This window comes from Tamandua tetradactyla, chromosome 22, assembly GCF_023851605.1.
Source record: "Tamandua tetradactyla isolate mTamTet1 chromosome 22, mTamTet1.pri, whole genome shotgun sequence".
Taxonomy (NCBI): Eukaryota; Metazoa; Chordata; class Mammalia; order Pilosa; family Myrmecophagidae; genus Tamandua; species Tamandua tetradactyla.
This window is the reverse complement of record NC_135348.1, coordinates 11,072,049-11,088,369: the sequence shown is the minus strand read 5'-3', so window position 1 is coordinate 11,088,369 and position 16,321 is coordinate 11,072,049. Positions and strand designations below refer to the sequence as shown.

General features: G+C 37.8%; 1 non-coding gene across 1 annotated transcript; it reads right to left on the bottom strand.

The window, feature by feature from the left end:
- Window positions 1-399: 399 nt before the first annotated feature.
- On the bottom strand, window positions 400-527 carry LOC143666437 (small nucleolar RNA SNORA11). The gene has a single exon (XR_013167635.1). It is a non-coding gene; the product is annotated as a small nucleolar RNA SNORA11 (small nucleolar RNA).
- Window positions 528-16,321: the final 15,794 nt, after the last annotated feature.

Here is a 16,321-nt window from a genome sequence, read left to right as displayed (position 1 = left end):
GCTTTAGTCGTCAAAGAACATTGGGTAAATGAGCTGAGGGACTTTACAGTTAACCTCCAGGAAATAAGCAAATCAGAGGGAAACAGCTGGTGAGATTTTTTTTACTCCAAGGTAAAATTCAAATAGACCTGAGCCAGGTTAGGGTGGATGGGTATTAATATATATTGTTTCTTTAAACAGTTGCCTTAACGCATGCACTTAATTCGTTTTATTTAAGCTCAAAAAAAATTTCTTTTTGCCCTCATTTCTAACTAAGATCACCCCTGGTCCACCCATGCACACACTGAACAGACTCTAGAGAGCAAACAACCTCACTAAATACTGCAGCTTTTCCTCCAGTATCAAGCTCTGTCCCATTAGCCCTCACCAGAAATCCCTTGGAGGTGCAAAGGAGACATGTGGAGGAGGACATTTGTTCAGAGAAGGCCACAAGTATTGTGCCCCTTGTCACAATGAACCCAGATTCCTGTTGGGTGTGTTGTAAACAGAGGAGTCACTCTGCAGGCCCCCTGCTCTGAGAACATCCCTGAGCTCAAAATTTTAATAAAGTTATATTTTGATCATTTACAAATAAGGGAAGAAAACATATCTTCATCTGAAACATTGTCTTCCAGTTCTGGCATCAGGACTGTGGCACATTAGATTCCCAAATAGGGCTTAAATCCCCAAATCTGAAGGGCATCCTTTGAAAAGAAAGGTGACTTTTTAAAAATTAATGACTAAAAGCGTCAGTGTGTGTTACATATCGCTTTGAATGTATTAGTACAAATAACATAGCCAAAGGGAGTTCAGGATCATCAGAGTATAAGACGCAGCTACTGATTCCTCTTCTCCTGGATAATCACACTCTGAATGGGACGGGATCCATCTATGAGGAGTTTTCATCCTGGAATATGAGACAAGATAAGAACAGGGCTGGAAGAAAATATTTATCCGGAAATATGTAGATTTCAATTTCAAGATCTAGTGAGAAAGGTCAATAGTTTGGAGAATGATAGGCAGGAAGGATTTTGGAGTTAAGTATGTCTAGAGGCCAAAGCCTTTTGCAGGGTGCCCACTTGTGTGTTCTGTGAAATTTTTGGAACATCTTGTTAGTTTAATAATTTTATATTCTCAGTTGTAAATACAGGACAGGAAAACGTGAAATGGGGTGGTTGTAATTCCTTGATAAATTAGGACAGTTATTTTTTTCTCCCAAAGCAGAATATTTTAAAAATCTGTCTAGAACTTCTAGAATAGTCGACATAAGCACAGTCTAATTGATGTGAGACACAAACGCAAGTCACAAATGAAATTCTGTATCTAAAATATTCCGTAGTCACATTTTAAGGAGTAGAAAGAAATAGGTGAAATTAATTCTAATATATATTTTAAGCTCGATAGAGCCATGATTTTATAATTTAAACATATAAGCAATATAAAATCATTAATGAGATATTTGTCATGTTTTTGCATCCTAAATATTCAAATTCTTATGTTTATTTTACATTGCAACATACCTTGATACAGACCAATCAAATTTCAAGTGCCTATTGGTCATGTGATGCTAGTAACCATCAGGCTGGATGGCACAGGTCTCGTTAAACAAGATACAGAATGGATCTGCCATAGAAAATGAAAAATCATCTTAGATATTTGATTGTTTTGTTTCCTCCTTGCCAGCTGGTTGGATCGCAGATTGTTATTTATAAAAGCAAAATGAGAAAAGTAGCTGAATTGTTGAAAATGAAAGCAGTCATTGGGTCAAGTAAGAAAGGGCGCATATACATCTTTATAATTCCCCTTTATTTTATCTATAAAATGTGGCTCTGAGTAGAGCATTTCTTTTGAACCTAAACACTCTAAAGTACTGGTGGTAAGACATTAGTAAAAATGAGTCTTTTATGAGGGATTTTTAGAGAAAGCATTGTAGAAAAAATAAATCAGAATTTTTTGGTAAGTTACTGTTTTTTAAATTAACATTTTGAGATGACATCATAAGAGGTCCTTACTTTTTCACCTATCAATTATTTGTCAAAAGACGAAATTATAAAGCACAAGCACTGTCTATTGTCTTTTGACAAAGCTCAGGCTCTTTAAAAAGATCGAGTTCATCATTCAGTTACCACCCACATTACAATTCTTCTTTTCATTTCTATTTCTCTTGACAGTTGTACTTTCTCTGTCAACCCAACTTACTCTTTTTGCATGTGACACAGTTATTGACAGGGTGTTAACTAAAAGGTAATTCTGCAAAAAATGACTAAGATATTTTGCACACTTGTGTACATGTGAGTGGTTTTATTTGACTTGTACTCAACCAAATGTTCTTGAACTATAGGGATCCTTCAGAGTTCAGTAGGAGCCAGTATTCCTACCCTACTGACCATGTGTTCTTTGCTGTGAAACTACCAAAAAGTTTGCGTTGATTTATGAACATCTTTTTTTTTTTTTTTTACATGGACAAGCACCGGGAATTGAACCTAGGTCTCTGGCATGGCAGGCAAGAACTCTGCTTGCTGAGCCACCATGGCCCACCCCCTGATGCACGAACTTTTGAGATCCAAAATTCATTGTAATATAGTTCATTGCATTTCTTGACATATAAAAATCTTCTTAAAAGTTATTTAAAAAATAGTGTTACTACTGTAGTGAGTTATAAACCTGTTTTTTTTAGATGTATTTTTCTTTCAATGTTGTAATTACATTGTAACAGTTAATGTAATAGGCTTGAGATAGGTGGGGCAGCAGGTGACTGGAATGTAAGGACCAAAACCCCTACTGCTCCCCAAACTTAGAATGAAACCCACTGCCAGTGTGACAATCAGGGTGCAGTAATATGATAACTGGGTGCTCCTATTTACCCAACTTTTAGTCTTATTATTATCTCCATTTACCTCCTAAGGAAAATGGAGCATATGAAGTCTGGGTAACTGGTCAAAAGTCAAACAAAGAGGGAGTGGAAGACCCAATATTCGTACCTGGGTAACTAGATGCCAGAGCTTTCCTTCCAACTGGTATGTTCTGATGCCTCTCAAATTATAAGGAAGAAGCTGACAAGTGGAGAACATCTGGTGGATAGTTCGATAGCAGGTGGTTTGGACATGTGGTAAAGTTCTCATCAGACAAGCAGTCAAGGGAGTGTGAGGGAGATGTGGCAAGTGGCTTGGGCCTTGCTCTAGTTTGCTAGCTGCCCAAATGCAACACACCAGAGACGGATTGGCTTTTAATAAAAGGGGATTTATTCCATTAGTTCTTCAGAGAACAGCTAACATTCATCTGAGGTTCTTTCTTACGTGGGAAGGCACAGGGTGATCTCTGCTGGCCTTCTCTCCAGGCCTCTGGGTTCCAACAAGTTTCCCCAGGGTGTTTTCTTTCTGCTTCTCCAAAGGCCTGGGCTGAGCTGCAAGTGCTGAGATGAGGTATGCCGAGCTGCTTGGGCCGTGCTATGTTGTGCTCTCTCATTTAAGCATCCAGCCAATTAAATCAAATATCATTCATTGCAGGACGCATGCTTCCTGGCTGACTGCAGATGTAATCAACAACAGATGAGGTTCACATGCAATTGGCTCGTGTCCACAGCAACAGAACTAAGCAACTAGCCAAGTTGACACAGGAATCTAACTACCACAGGCCCTAAATATTATGACTAACCTTGAACAACAGGATTTGAAGCCCTGAAACACAGACAAGGGGCCAAAACTGCACTAGCGAAGGGGAACATGGATATAACTGAATATGACACTCAAGGCAGCAATTGTAAGGGACAGAACAAGAGAACCCATACAGTATTCAATAGTGAGATGCCTTAATGTTCATCCACCTTGCAAGTATGAGAGACTCATATTCTCCTGCCTAAACACCAGTTGGGGGTGCACGGGTGGTTCAGTGGTAGAATGCTCGCCTTCCATGCGGGAGACCTGGGTTCGATTCCTGGACCATGCACCCCCCCCCCCCCAAAAAAAAGAACAAGCCAGTTGGGTCCTTGAGTTTTCAGGTTATGGGATTCATTACTCCAAATAGTGAGTCTGATAGGATGTAGAAGTAGGGAAATAATATCCTTTATTGTAATCCCCCTTTAAGGCCGCTGCTAAGAGTGCCAGCCCCTTGATGTGCTGGGGCACCTCCAAAACAGGAGTCAGCGTCACTCTCCCACCAGGCACTAAACTTGCATTCTAATTATACTTGTGGGGGCTTCTGACCTAGGGAACACTTTTTGGTTTTTCTTACTAAGGCTTCTAACAATATCTATCACAAATACAGGAGAAACCTCACTGGTTATCCTCTGTAAATTAGGTCTGTGTTTGCATAGTATCAGCATACAACATCATTGCCATTCTCTATCTGTTCTAATTTTTATGACTTCTTGTCTTCTTGTCAAATAGATTATGAGAGGCCGCATTTCAAAAACTGCCGTATAGACATTTTAGACCCAGCATGTAGCACAGAGCTTTGTCACACAGTGGGAGTTTAGACCTATCAGGTGTCCTTCTCCCAAATGCAGGAGAATCAGTCGGAGGAAGGCGTATGATGTTTGTGCAATTTGAAAAGCATTGTGTGTTGTGCTCAGCAATTTGCTCTTTGTGGTGACTGTAGATTTGCTTATTGAAAGAGCCTTCCTTTTCCACACACATGCACATCCATGGCTAATACCAAGTTCTAGCTCTAAACAAAGCTTAATTGAAGACTTGCAAGTTAACGATGGCATCAGAGGGGAAGGGCTACATAAAAATGTGTAGATGGCATCAGAGGGAAAGGGTTGCATAAAATGTGTGGATGGGGAGATGGTGGTGCAGTGGCAGAGTTCTCGGCTGCCATGCCAGAGACCCAGGTTCAATTCCTGGTGCCTGCCCCACGCACAAAAAAAATGCGTGGATGATATCAGAGGGGAAGGGTCGCACAAAATGTGAAAAACTTAAGATTGACTATTATTATCATTCTCCAGTTTCAAATTTCATTGGCTGTACTTAGTCACAATCAGGAAGTCCAGTCTTGGCCAAGCCGAACTACTGAACTCAGAGTCTCTTCCATCTTCATGTTTGTTGAACTCTAATACTCACAAATCTTTCTTGGCCCCCTGAAGGACTTCCCAATTTCTTTGCATGAATGATCTCTGCTAAAAGTGACAATTTATTATTAATTTAAAGGAAGGATTTAAAAAAATTTAGATATCATTGTTAAGCATCAGATAAAATATTATTTGGTACATGTGACCATACCTTAGCATTGAAGGGTGCTTGTGGACTTCCTTCTAAATGGTGTCATTAAAAATGTACTTGATTAACAAAACAAAATCACGTATGGTGGTTTGTTTATAGATATCGTTTCAATGTACTCAGTTTGACTACTGCAGTAAAATGCTATTTTTCGAAATATGATAATTTTGCTGGTTTTTTTTTTTTTTTTTTTTCTCATTTAGATTCACCTGGAAGTTCCCATAAATACCTCCCATTCCCACTACTGGCTTCAGAGTGTGTGTGTGTGAGAGTGTGTATATATAAGAAGGCATACTTTTTAGAGAATTTGAAAGATACAATTAGCCAGATTTAAAATGATAATTATAGGTACCTTAAGAAACCTGAATCACATTTATATCTAAAATCTGAATTTTAAAGTTTAGAAAACATAAGGAGACTCCCAAAATGAGTTTTCCTTTACTTTCTAATTATTCCTTAAATAGAACTAAAATGAATAACATCTGTATTTGTTTACTTCTCTCTGTGACTCCATAAGAATACATATATATGTTGCTTTTTTGATAGAATTTTAAGAGGAGAGTTGGAAAGAATCTTGATCCCTGGCTTTCAAAAATAAGAGAACAGAATAGGCCACGGTAGCTTAGCTTGCAGAGCTCCCACCTGCCATGCGGGAGACCCGGGTTCGGTTCCCGGTGCCCACCCATGCAAAAAAAAAAGAAGAAAGAAAATATCAGGAAGTCCATGCACTCAAAGCACTGTTCAGCTTAGCCTTAGGGTCATCTGTCTTTGATGAATCCTAGAAAGGCCTCATCGAGATAAATGCAAAATTTCCACTGGTCAGCATCCACTCTGATACTGAGTCAGATTTTAAAATTTAAGTTAAATTTTGTTGCTCTATTGCCCTTTATGTTTTGCAAAATTTCCACTGGTCAGCATCCACTCTGATACTGAGTCAGATTTTAAAATTTAACTTAAATTTTGTTGCTCTATTGCCCTTTATGTTTTAAAAACATTGCAATTTAGGTAAAAATGATATTGCATCATAAAGCTACATTAATGTAGAAAGTAAGGAATAACAAAGCTCATTACTTTCCCTGTACTGTCCTTTAAAAATATGAGATCTTAATAGATAGTTTGCTAGTAGATGTGCGCTTTAATTAGGATTTTTCACACATGAAACATTTTGTTGTACTTAATTCTTCCTTTTGGCCAAAATCAAAAATCAAAATTATAATGGCTAGCATTTTAAAACTAAGCAGTGCATTCAATTGTCTCAGAAGTTAAAGTCCTCATTGAGTTGCCTCAAATTTTAAAGCCATGTGAACTGGCCAATTTAATCTTTTCTTTCCTTGCTTTTTTTTTTGCAGATATTTGCCACAAGCAGCAACAACTTTATGTGAAATAATAAAGCTCATTGTCCCCCTGGTTCTCACTTTGTAATTTAGGAATTACACATTATCTGCATGGGATTGTATATTTTTAGCTACATTTCAATGACTGAATTTGAATTAATTTTCAAATTATCATCTACTGTGCTTTATTAATTAACTTAAAAAAATTGATTCTTTTTAAAATTAAGGCATGAGTTGAATGAGAGAACAAGAAAAACAAAACCAAATTACCAGCATTTTAATTTCTCTAACATCATTGAATAATATTGTTCCCATATAGAAAAGTCTCAATTTTCCTAGTACAAGTCATTTAGGCTGCCAAATTTGAATGAAAAGAAGTATCTCCATGATGCTGAAATATAACATCCCTTACTCATACTTCTGGGGATATATCAGGCTTTCTAAGAAAAAAAGGCCTGATTTCTTCAGTGATTTATATTCTGAATTGATTTGAACAGCAAAGTAAAAAATGATAATACTAGATTATGAAACAAATTGTAAACAAAAAACTTTGTTAATCCAAACTGATATAAAATAAAGATTGAATGCATAAATAAGTAAATGAGAAAGCATAACTTTTCCTGCAGAATAATTCCAATAAAAATCATTATGAATGGATCAACTACTTGGAAAGGAGTGAATCTGGATCTAAGATCAAATCAAATTAGCCGAAAGTCACCTGGAACTAAACTCTTCTGTACGTTTTGCTATGAGATTCCCTCCATCATAAAAACAGCAGCTTAGAAATGATTCCATGGATTACAATAGACTTAGTATAATAAAATGTTTTATTTTCTTCATAACATAATCAGAGAACAACACCATACATGAACTTAGGGTATTTGATCTTATTCATATTTTTCCGTAATCAAAATGACACACTTCTGCATCTTCCTTTTTTCACCCATTGGCATATGTAGCCTTGTTCCACGTCCTTAACAATTCTTATAGAGTGAATATTTACTGTGTTGGCGATTGGCTCATATTCCCACAAAAGACGTGTTCAAGTCCCAACTCCTGACCCTGTTGGTGTGAACCCATTTGTAAATATGACCTTTGGAGATGTCCTTAGTTGGAGTTTACCCAACTGAGTGAGGTTGGTCTTTAATCTAAAAGGCTTAAGTTCTTATAAGCACAGGAAATCGGACACAGAAAGAGAAGCCATGAGAAACAGCAAGTAGCCGGAAGTCAGTGGGACCCAGCAGAGAAAAAAGATGCTCCCACATGCATTGCCATGTGATGGAAAAGCCAAGGAACCCCCCAAATTGCTGGCCAGTCAGAAGATACTGACCCCTGACCCAGGGATTCTTGTCCCTGAAACCATGAGCCAATAAGTTTCTCCTGTTAAGCCAAGCCATTTATGGCATCTGTTTTAGCAACTGGGAAACTAAAACATGATGTTTGAATGAGATTCCACCTTGTGGATGGACCATGATTTTTGTCAACTTCATTAACCTAGCCAAGATGCAACACTCAGAGTCTGGGGATGAATTAATAGTTAGATGCAGCCTTTTCTTTTTTCTCCCTGGAATGCATCACGTTTCCTACTTAGTGATGTCCTACTATGCATCGCGTTTCCTACTTAGTGATGTCCTACTATGCTGAATGGAAACCTGCTCATTCATTCAGCGTGTATTAATTGAATACCTACAATATGACAGACTTTGGGTCTAAAGGCTGGGAAATATCAACGAATAATCTGGGTCAAATTCCTTGCTCTCTGGGAGCTTACATTCTAGCAGAAGAAATCCAACAGTAAACAATAAATGGATTGCAAATGTAAATTAAGAGCTCCGGCTGACAGCGCCTGTGCAAAGCCCAGCGCCGGGCGGCCAGAGGGAGGTGGGCCCGGGGTGGGGGTGGGGGGGCGGACGGAGGGGGGCCCCGCAGGAGACCCAGAGTCCTGGCCCCCCAGGCCTGAGAAGGCAGTGGAGCCCTGCCCTCCCCCACCCCCCGCTACGTCCAGAGGGCACTGCGTCTCCCATCCTGGAGCCCGCTGGCCACGGGGTGGTCCGGCCCCAGCTTGCCTGGGGGCGGCTCTGCGTGGACTCCAGCTCCAGCCAGGAGGTGCTGCCACCTGGTCCCAAAGCGGGACAAAGGCCTTCGGGGGCCTGGAAGATGAGCGGAGCCCTGAATGACCAGGGTGGAGGGCGAGAGGCAGTGAGAGTAAATTTATTTTTCATGCAAAAATAAATTTACCCTTCTGCTGGCCCTTGCTTGACACTGGATGAGAGAAAGAGTAGAATACAACGGGCGGCATCCATGCAACAAGAGGCGCCCAGCACCCTTTGGGAAGCTCTCTTGGCTGTGTGTAGAAGGCCTGTGTGCATATTTTTCTCAACTTTCTGCTCTCAACTTCAGCTGCCCTCAACTTTCCCCCTAACCTTTTAGAAGAAAACTTTTGCTCCATCTGGGTTTTCTAGATGTAAGCAGGTTGCCCAAGTATGATCAAGTAGTGTTAGAAAATCACGTCTTGTTAGACCCATTTGTTAGGAAAAAGAAAAAAAAAATCATAGACATGTCTTCTGGAAACGACTTTGGGGTGGAATTTAGCCTGTCTCCTGCAGCGACACTGGGAATGGCACACAGCCTGGTCTGTGGGTTAGAAAACATGGAGGAGAAGACTGAGAAGAGGAAGAGAGGAAGGTTCTGTGTCAGGCTGGTCATATTGAGAAGATATTTTCACATTATAATGTTCTGTGTGTACATTTTATTCCTCATCACTCTAGAAATAGTTGACAGTGCTAAGTCACTTTTTGAAATATCCCCTCCTCCTAGATGTTGTGACGTGCCTGATGCATGTTAAAAGTAGAGGTAGTAAAAGAAGACATTCAGTAATGATCCTTTTTGTTAAAATTCATAGGAAATATTGTGGGGCTTTTTTGAATGAGCAAACCACCTCTCTGAACAGTGCACATTTTGGCAAAGGTTGGGGAAGGAGGGAAAAGGAAGTGAAAGGGCACTGTGCCGGTGTGTTTATAATGAGGCAAGATTAACCATTATCCCTTTATTTGTGCATCTGGTTTGACTTTGCCATGTATATAGTGTTTATAATGGACAAACACACTAATTTACATCGAGTCTTCTAGATGTTAAAGAGGTTGCCAGTGTATGACAAAAATAGTAAGCTAATAACATATTGTACATTTTGTGTTAAAATTCCTAGGAAAAATACTAGACAAATGAGTCCTAATTTTATATCTAGTCTCTAAATATTAATCTTCTGAGATTTTGAGCATTACAGCCCCAGGGTTGGCGGGGTATAAAACAGCAGGTTTCTAGACCAGAATGTTCTTATTTAGAGGACACTTTCAGATTATAGCTGCTATTACATGTATGCATTTTACTCAAGACCGCCCTGTATATAGTGGACCAACTAAATCATTATTTGAAGCATCTCGTCCATCTGGATGTTGAGAAGTACCCACTATATGTTAAAAGTAGAAGTAGTGAAATATTACTTTGTAAATATCATTTTGCTCACGTTCATAGGAAATACTGTCTTTCGGAAATGAGGTTGCTAAACCATCTCCGTAAGCAGCACAGTACCGTCTGTGTACTCATTCCATGGTTTGGAAGAGATGAGAGGGAAGCAATTACAAAAGGTAAGTGTGCTCAGACAAAACTGTTTCTGTATGTTCTGTTGTGTTTTGTTTGGCTATGTACATAATGGGTAAATGAGTCCACATCTGGCAAAATCTAGTCTGTAGAGGTTAAAGAAGTTCTCAATGCATGGCAAAGTAGAGTGAGTAAAATTAGCATGTTTTGTGTGCTTGTGTGTTTGTGTTGAACTTCATTGGAAATTTTATTCTTTGCAAATGACTTTTGGGTATGAATTTGTTCAATCCCCTCCAAGCATTCTACTTACCTTACTTGTCCACTGAACTGGTGGTGGAGAAAAGGAAGTGAGGAGGGAATGGTTTTAGGCCAAGATGGTCATTTTTAGGAGATGCCTCCGAGTAGAACCATTGCTATGTGTGGGCAGTTTTATTTAACAGTACTATGTATGCAGTGGACAAGTAAATTTATCTAGTCTTTCTAAATGTTTCGAAAGTGCTTGATGTGTTTAAAAGAAATCGAGGCAGTCAGATCACATTGCAAATAGCTTTGAAAAATGTATGGGAAATATTGTCTTTGGGAACAGATTTGTTAAACCACCTCAGAGCATTATACTTGTGTACTTGTTCATCAAGTTTGACGGTGGTGGGAGGGAAGAAATTGCAAAAGGTGTTTTGCTAGTGTGTACTAGAAAATTTCTGATCATCCATTGCCCTGTGTATCATATACTTTAATTTAACTTCTCTGTACTATATTTATATATATTGTGTAAATACTAGACAAATGAGTCCTAATTTTATATCTAGTCTCTAAATATTAAAGAAGTTGCCAATGTATAACAGAAATAGTTAGTAAACGAACACATTTTGAACACTTTGTGTTAAAGTTCAAAGAAAGTCTGTCTTCTGAAAATAACTTTCGGAAATGAAATTATAAAACCACATCTAAATGACCCACGTGTCTGTAACTCATCCACAGGTTTGTGGTGGAGAGAAGAAATCGGGAGAAATGAAGGGTTCTACACCAGAACATTTCTATTTAGAAGACACATTCAGCTATAATCAGTTACATGTGGGTAGTTTATTCAACATTACTGTGTATATAGTGGGCAAATGTAAATCTTTATTTGAAACATCTAGCCTTTCTAGATATTTAGAAGTGCACAAAGGATGTTAAAAGTAGAAGTAGGGCAGGGTGATGGTGGCTCAGTGGCAGAATTCTTGCCTGCCATGTTGGAGACCTGAGTTCGATTCCCAGTGCCTCCCATGCCAAAAAAAAAGTAGAGGTAGTAAAATAACACATTTTGTAAATACTGTGTGTTAAAATTCACATGAAAGATCTTTTGGAAATGGAAAGGTCTAACCACTTTCAGAGCAGTGTACATTCTCTTTGTGCTGTTTCAGGGAAGTGGGAGAAGGAAGTACCAAGGGTTCTATGCCGATAGGTCTATGGTTGGGCAATATAAACCAGCCTCCTATATGTTCTGTACTTTTTGTTTTACTTTGCTGTGTATATAGTGGACAAACGAGTCCTAATTTTTTATCATCCAGTATTTCTAGATGTTTAAGAAAGTACCAGTGTATAACAGAATATGTCTTGTACATTTCGTGTAAAAATTTTATTGAGAAAGCTTTGTTCCGAAAACAATAGAATATTACTTGTGGAAGCAAAATTATTAAAATCCCTTCCAAGCACTGCAGATGGAATCACTGGGTTGATAGATGTGAGAATGCCAGAATGTTCATATTTAGGAGACATTTTCAGTTTTTATCCTTTGTTACATGAGTATGGTTTATTCAGTGCTACTCGGTGTATCCTGGACAAATTTAAGTCCTTATTTGAAACTTCAAGTCTTTCTAGATGCATAGAAGTGTACAATGTATGTTAAAAGTAGAGGGTATAGGGTGGGCAATGGTGGCAGAGTTCTTGCCTGCCATGCCTGAGACCCAGGTTTGATTCCCGGTGCCTGCCCATATAAAACAAAAAGAAAAATGTAGAGGGTGTAAAATAGCACTTCAAATATTTTTTTTTCTGTTAATACAGAGAACTGGCTGTATTTGGGGAATGTCATTGTTAAACTAGATGTCTTGGAGCAGCATGCTGCAGGGGGAGGAGTCAGGGAGCAGGGAAGGAAGTACAGAAGGAAAGGTCCTTTGCTGCTTAGTTGTTAGACAACTTCAGATTGTCTGACCATTGTTCTGTATAAGCGTTTTAGTTATTGCTGTGTAGTAAAGGACAAGTCCTAATGTCCAAAGTGTATTACAAGTAGAAGTAGAAAGAAACTCCCTATAGAAATGTCCTTGTGTTAGTTTATAGGAAGGACAGTCTTCTGGGAGTGACCTTTGCTAACCTACCTCTTGGAGCTAGAACTATTTCTGTACTTAATTGTTGAACTGGTGGAAGAGAAAGGAGAGGGAGGGCAAAGAGAGGGTGATAATCTAAATTTTTGTAAAATGCTTGTGTTTATTATGGACATGTCGTTCTGTATTTCACATCATCTAAGCTTTTTAGATATCTGGAGGTGACAGTGTTTGATGCGAAATAGAGCTAGTGAATTAACGAATTTATAAACATCTTTTTGTTAATAGAATAGAAGCATCTTTGATGTGGAATTGTTAAACGACCTCTGAGCAGTGTGCATCAAGGCTTGTTCATTAGGTTGGCTGCAGAGGAGCAGAAGAAAACACAGGGAGAGGGATGCATACAGATGTGTTTATATTTCCGTTTTGATGTAACCATTGTATGTGCACATCTCTTGGCTGTACCACATGAAATATATATACTGCTATTATTTGAATATAGATCAGACAATGAATTCTTTTAAATATGTTATACTTATTGTACCCTTGCTTTACATCTCATTTTAAATTGAACACCCAGGGAATACAGTATTTATAACTCTGCCAGTATTTATAGAGGTCTGTTGCATTTTTGTCTTCTATGAAATATTTGTCCCCACGACAAGCAGGGATAAATTTTTTCCCCCCTGATTGAGTTGGCATCATGTATTCTTGATTGTTCTAATGCTCATAGTTTTGGAACTTTGAATTGATAAATACTCATAAAAAAGCATGATACCGTCTGTGTGGTCTCGACCACATTAAACTGTGTGCTCAGTTGTGTGTATACACATAAAGGACCTAGAAGGAAATGTCAAGCTGTAAACTGCTTATGATTCTGGATGACTTCTGTGTTCTTCACTTCTTGTGCTTTTCAATTTTCCATATTGCACAATTAACTTAAAACTTTGAAAAAAGTACATTGTTTTAAAAACAAAATTAAAAAGCAAACAACAAAAAATGTTAATTGAATGTAAAAAGGGGATGCATTCTATGGGGAAGATATAAAGAACAGGGTAAGGGGACTCAGAAATGGGAGGATGAGAGTGGGGCTGATTCCAAGTAGAAAATGGGAATTGGGCTGACCTCACTGCCAAGTGCAAAAGCTGAGCAAACAATTGAATGGTGTGTGGTCATTTGTGGGACTGCCAGTACAAGTGCATGGGACCTGTGTTCCAGAATCCAAAAGGAGAGGGTATCAGGAAGAAGCAGGCTTTCTAGAACTGTCCATTTTTTTTTTTAGCTGTGGAAGGAAAATGTTTGCTTCAGGGAATTTGAGGCAATTCATAATTATCTCTTGAGCCAGTATACACAGCTATTTACAATATCCAGGATGTCATTTCTGTCTACAACCATGAGCATTTTGTGGACTTTTTGCCGCTGATCGTTCTCTGGCCACGTTTGCCATTTGTTATTTCATCGTATAGCTGATCCACAACTTATTGTTGGATATTTGGATTAATAATACTTTTCCATCTTGATAGATGATGCCATGATGAAGTCCATTGCTTATGATTCATTGGCTTTTTCTTCCACATTTGTGGCATGTGTTTTTTTTTTTTTCTTTCAGTTTATTGGTTGTTATTAAATGTCATATTTTTTGATATAGAGAATTTTTATGTTGCTAAATATATGGTGTTTTCCTCTACGATTTGTCTTTGCCTATATGTGCAGAAAGTTTTTATCCCCTTTAAGGCTGTGTACAGGTTTTCTGTCTTCCATATTCCATATATTTTGAGAATAATGAAAGTTTGTTTTTAATTAAGGTTTGTATATAATCAAATTTCATATTCTTTTTTTCATTTAGAATAGTCATTTCTCTTCAACTTCTCTGAAATACTGTTTTCTACAGCAAGCATTCTGAAACATAGCCATATACTGTTTTCATTTTTTAAGAAACTTTTTCGCATGTGGGCTTGAATCCTAACTAGAATAGAGCAGAAAGCAAGAATGATATTGTGCCTTTCTGATATTAACAATTTCCCCTTGGTCTCAGCAGGATAAAGGATGGAGCCTTCTTCCTTTAATTGCTTTGGCCTGCTCTTAATAAAGCCAGAAAAAAATCTGCCAGTGCCTTAGGTAGATATGTTAATTCACTCAGACCATCTGCTATTGATGGAACTAATTCTACGGTTAGTCAAAACAGGGCATAATTTTCATAAGCTTATTCAAGTTTAAATGTTTCATTCATTAGAGTTACTTCCTGTGTTTACTTACAGTCTTCTTTCACGGGGCATTTACTTAGTGCTGACCAGTAAGATCTGATAGAATTAATAAATTTGTATAAATGTTGCTGGACACTATTGTGTGGGAATAATAACTGTTCACTTATTATGCTAATCATTGAGCAACTTTTGCCATACTTAATCTCACTTTCCTATCTCACAAGTCCAGGAAACTCTCTCGATTGATTCTAATTGGACATAGAGATTTAAATCCCATCTGACTTCTACTCTGGCCATTCCAGAATTTTATTCTGATTTTTACATGTAGACATTCCAATGAGATCCTTTGACTTCTTGCTAAATCTTAGGCAATAACTTCTAATTACCTTAAGTCCAGAGGTGATAACTCACATGCCAGTGTTCAGTATGTTTTCAAGTGAAGGATGAAGTCCTGCAGACTTTCAGAATTTTAGTAATGAGATAACTAAGTAAGATAAGCAAAAATGATGATGGAAATCCCCTCCCCTCAGTTAAATATCTTCTCCAAAGCCCACCATTCATTTCTTCCTGCATAAACAGATTGACTTATTAACTCAATGGTTTTAAATATCTGTTTCTTTCTCTGAACGTTCTTCTTTCTCCATATAAGAAAAATTACACAAATCCTGATAATCACAATTCACAGAATAGTCAGAATACACTGCATTGATCAAAAATGTTCGGAAGTAAATTCTTACTTAAGACACTCTTTCTCCAGTAAGTATCCTATTCACCCTGATTATTCCCGCTCACACAGCAAAACAATACTTCTATTGATTTTAGCCACCTACAGGCAAGCAAAACACCGTCTATCATGTTAACACTGATAAAATTTAAATCGGAACGTGTTCTCTCAGTTCTGGCTCTTTTGGCATCACAATCTGTCTAGTAGTTTTACTAATTTCTGAGTCCAGTCAAAGTTCCATAATAAACCTGGTCACCTTTCAACTATAGCTTCTCCCAATTTCCCACAGTTTCCTATTCTCTTGCGCACCTCAAATTTTACACTGCCCCCAATGCCCACAGAATTCTTACAGCAAAAAGAAGAAACCAGTGTTTAGACCCCTGAATAAAATAAGAAATCTTAAAATCTCATGAAACAATAGGAACCACTGAACTCTTGTATGCTACTAGTGGCTGCATAAATTGGTAGTTATTTCAGACAGCAGTCTGGCAAGGTTTAGTCAAATTGAACATATAAAATTTCCAGCAATTCCATTTCTAAGTGTAATAAGCACAAGGAAATAAGCAGAGTTTCATCACAATATCTTTGTTATGGACAAAATTTAGAAACTAAATAGATATATGCACTAATTCAGAGGAATAATAAATAGATTGTGATATATTTCTTGATGTAATTCGCGAAACAGTTAATTAACTAGATTTTCATATGTTAGTATGAATTCACCTAAGCCTTTGTAATGAAAAAGCACATTTCAGAATAACATTTATGGTATGATCCTACACATGTAAAGTCTGAAGGAAATATGGCAAAGTATAATGCTAGTTAAATCTGGTTGGCAGGTACACGGTTGTTCATTTTTTTTTATTTCCTGAACTTTTCAAAAATTTTAAAACCATTTCATAATCAGAAAGAAAACTATCCAGTTTATTTGTGTGTATCCAGTTTCTTTGTTTTCTCTATGCAACAA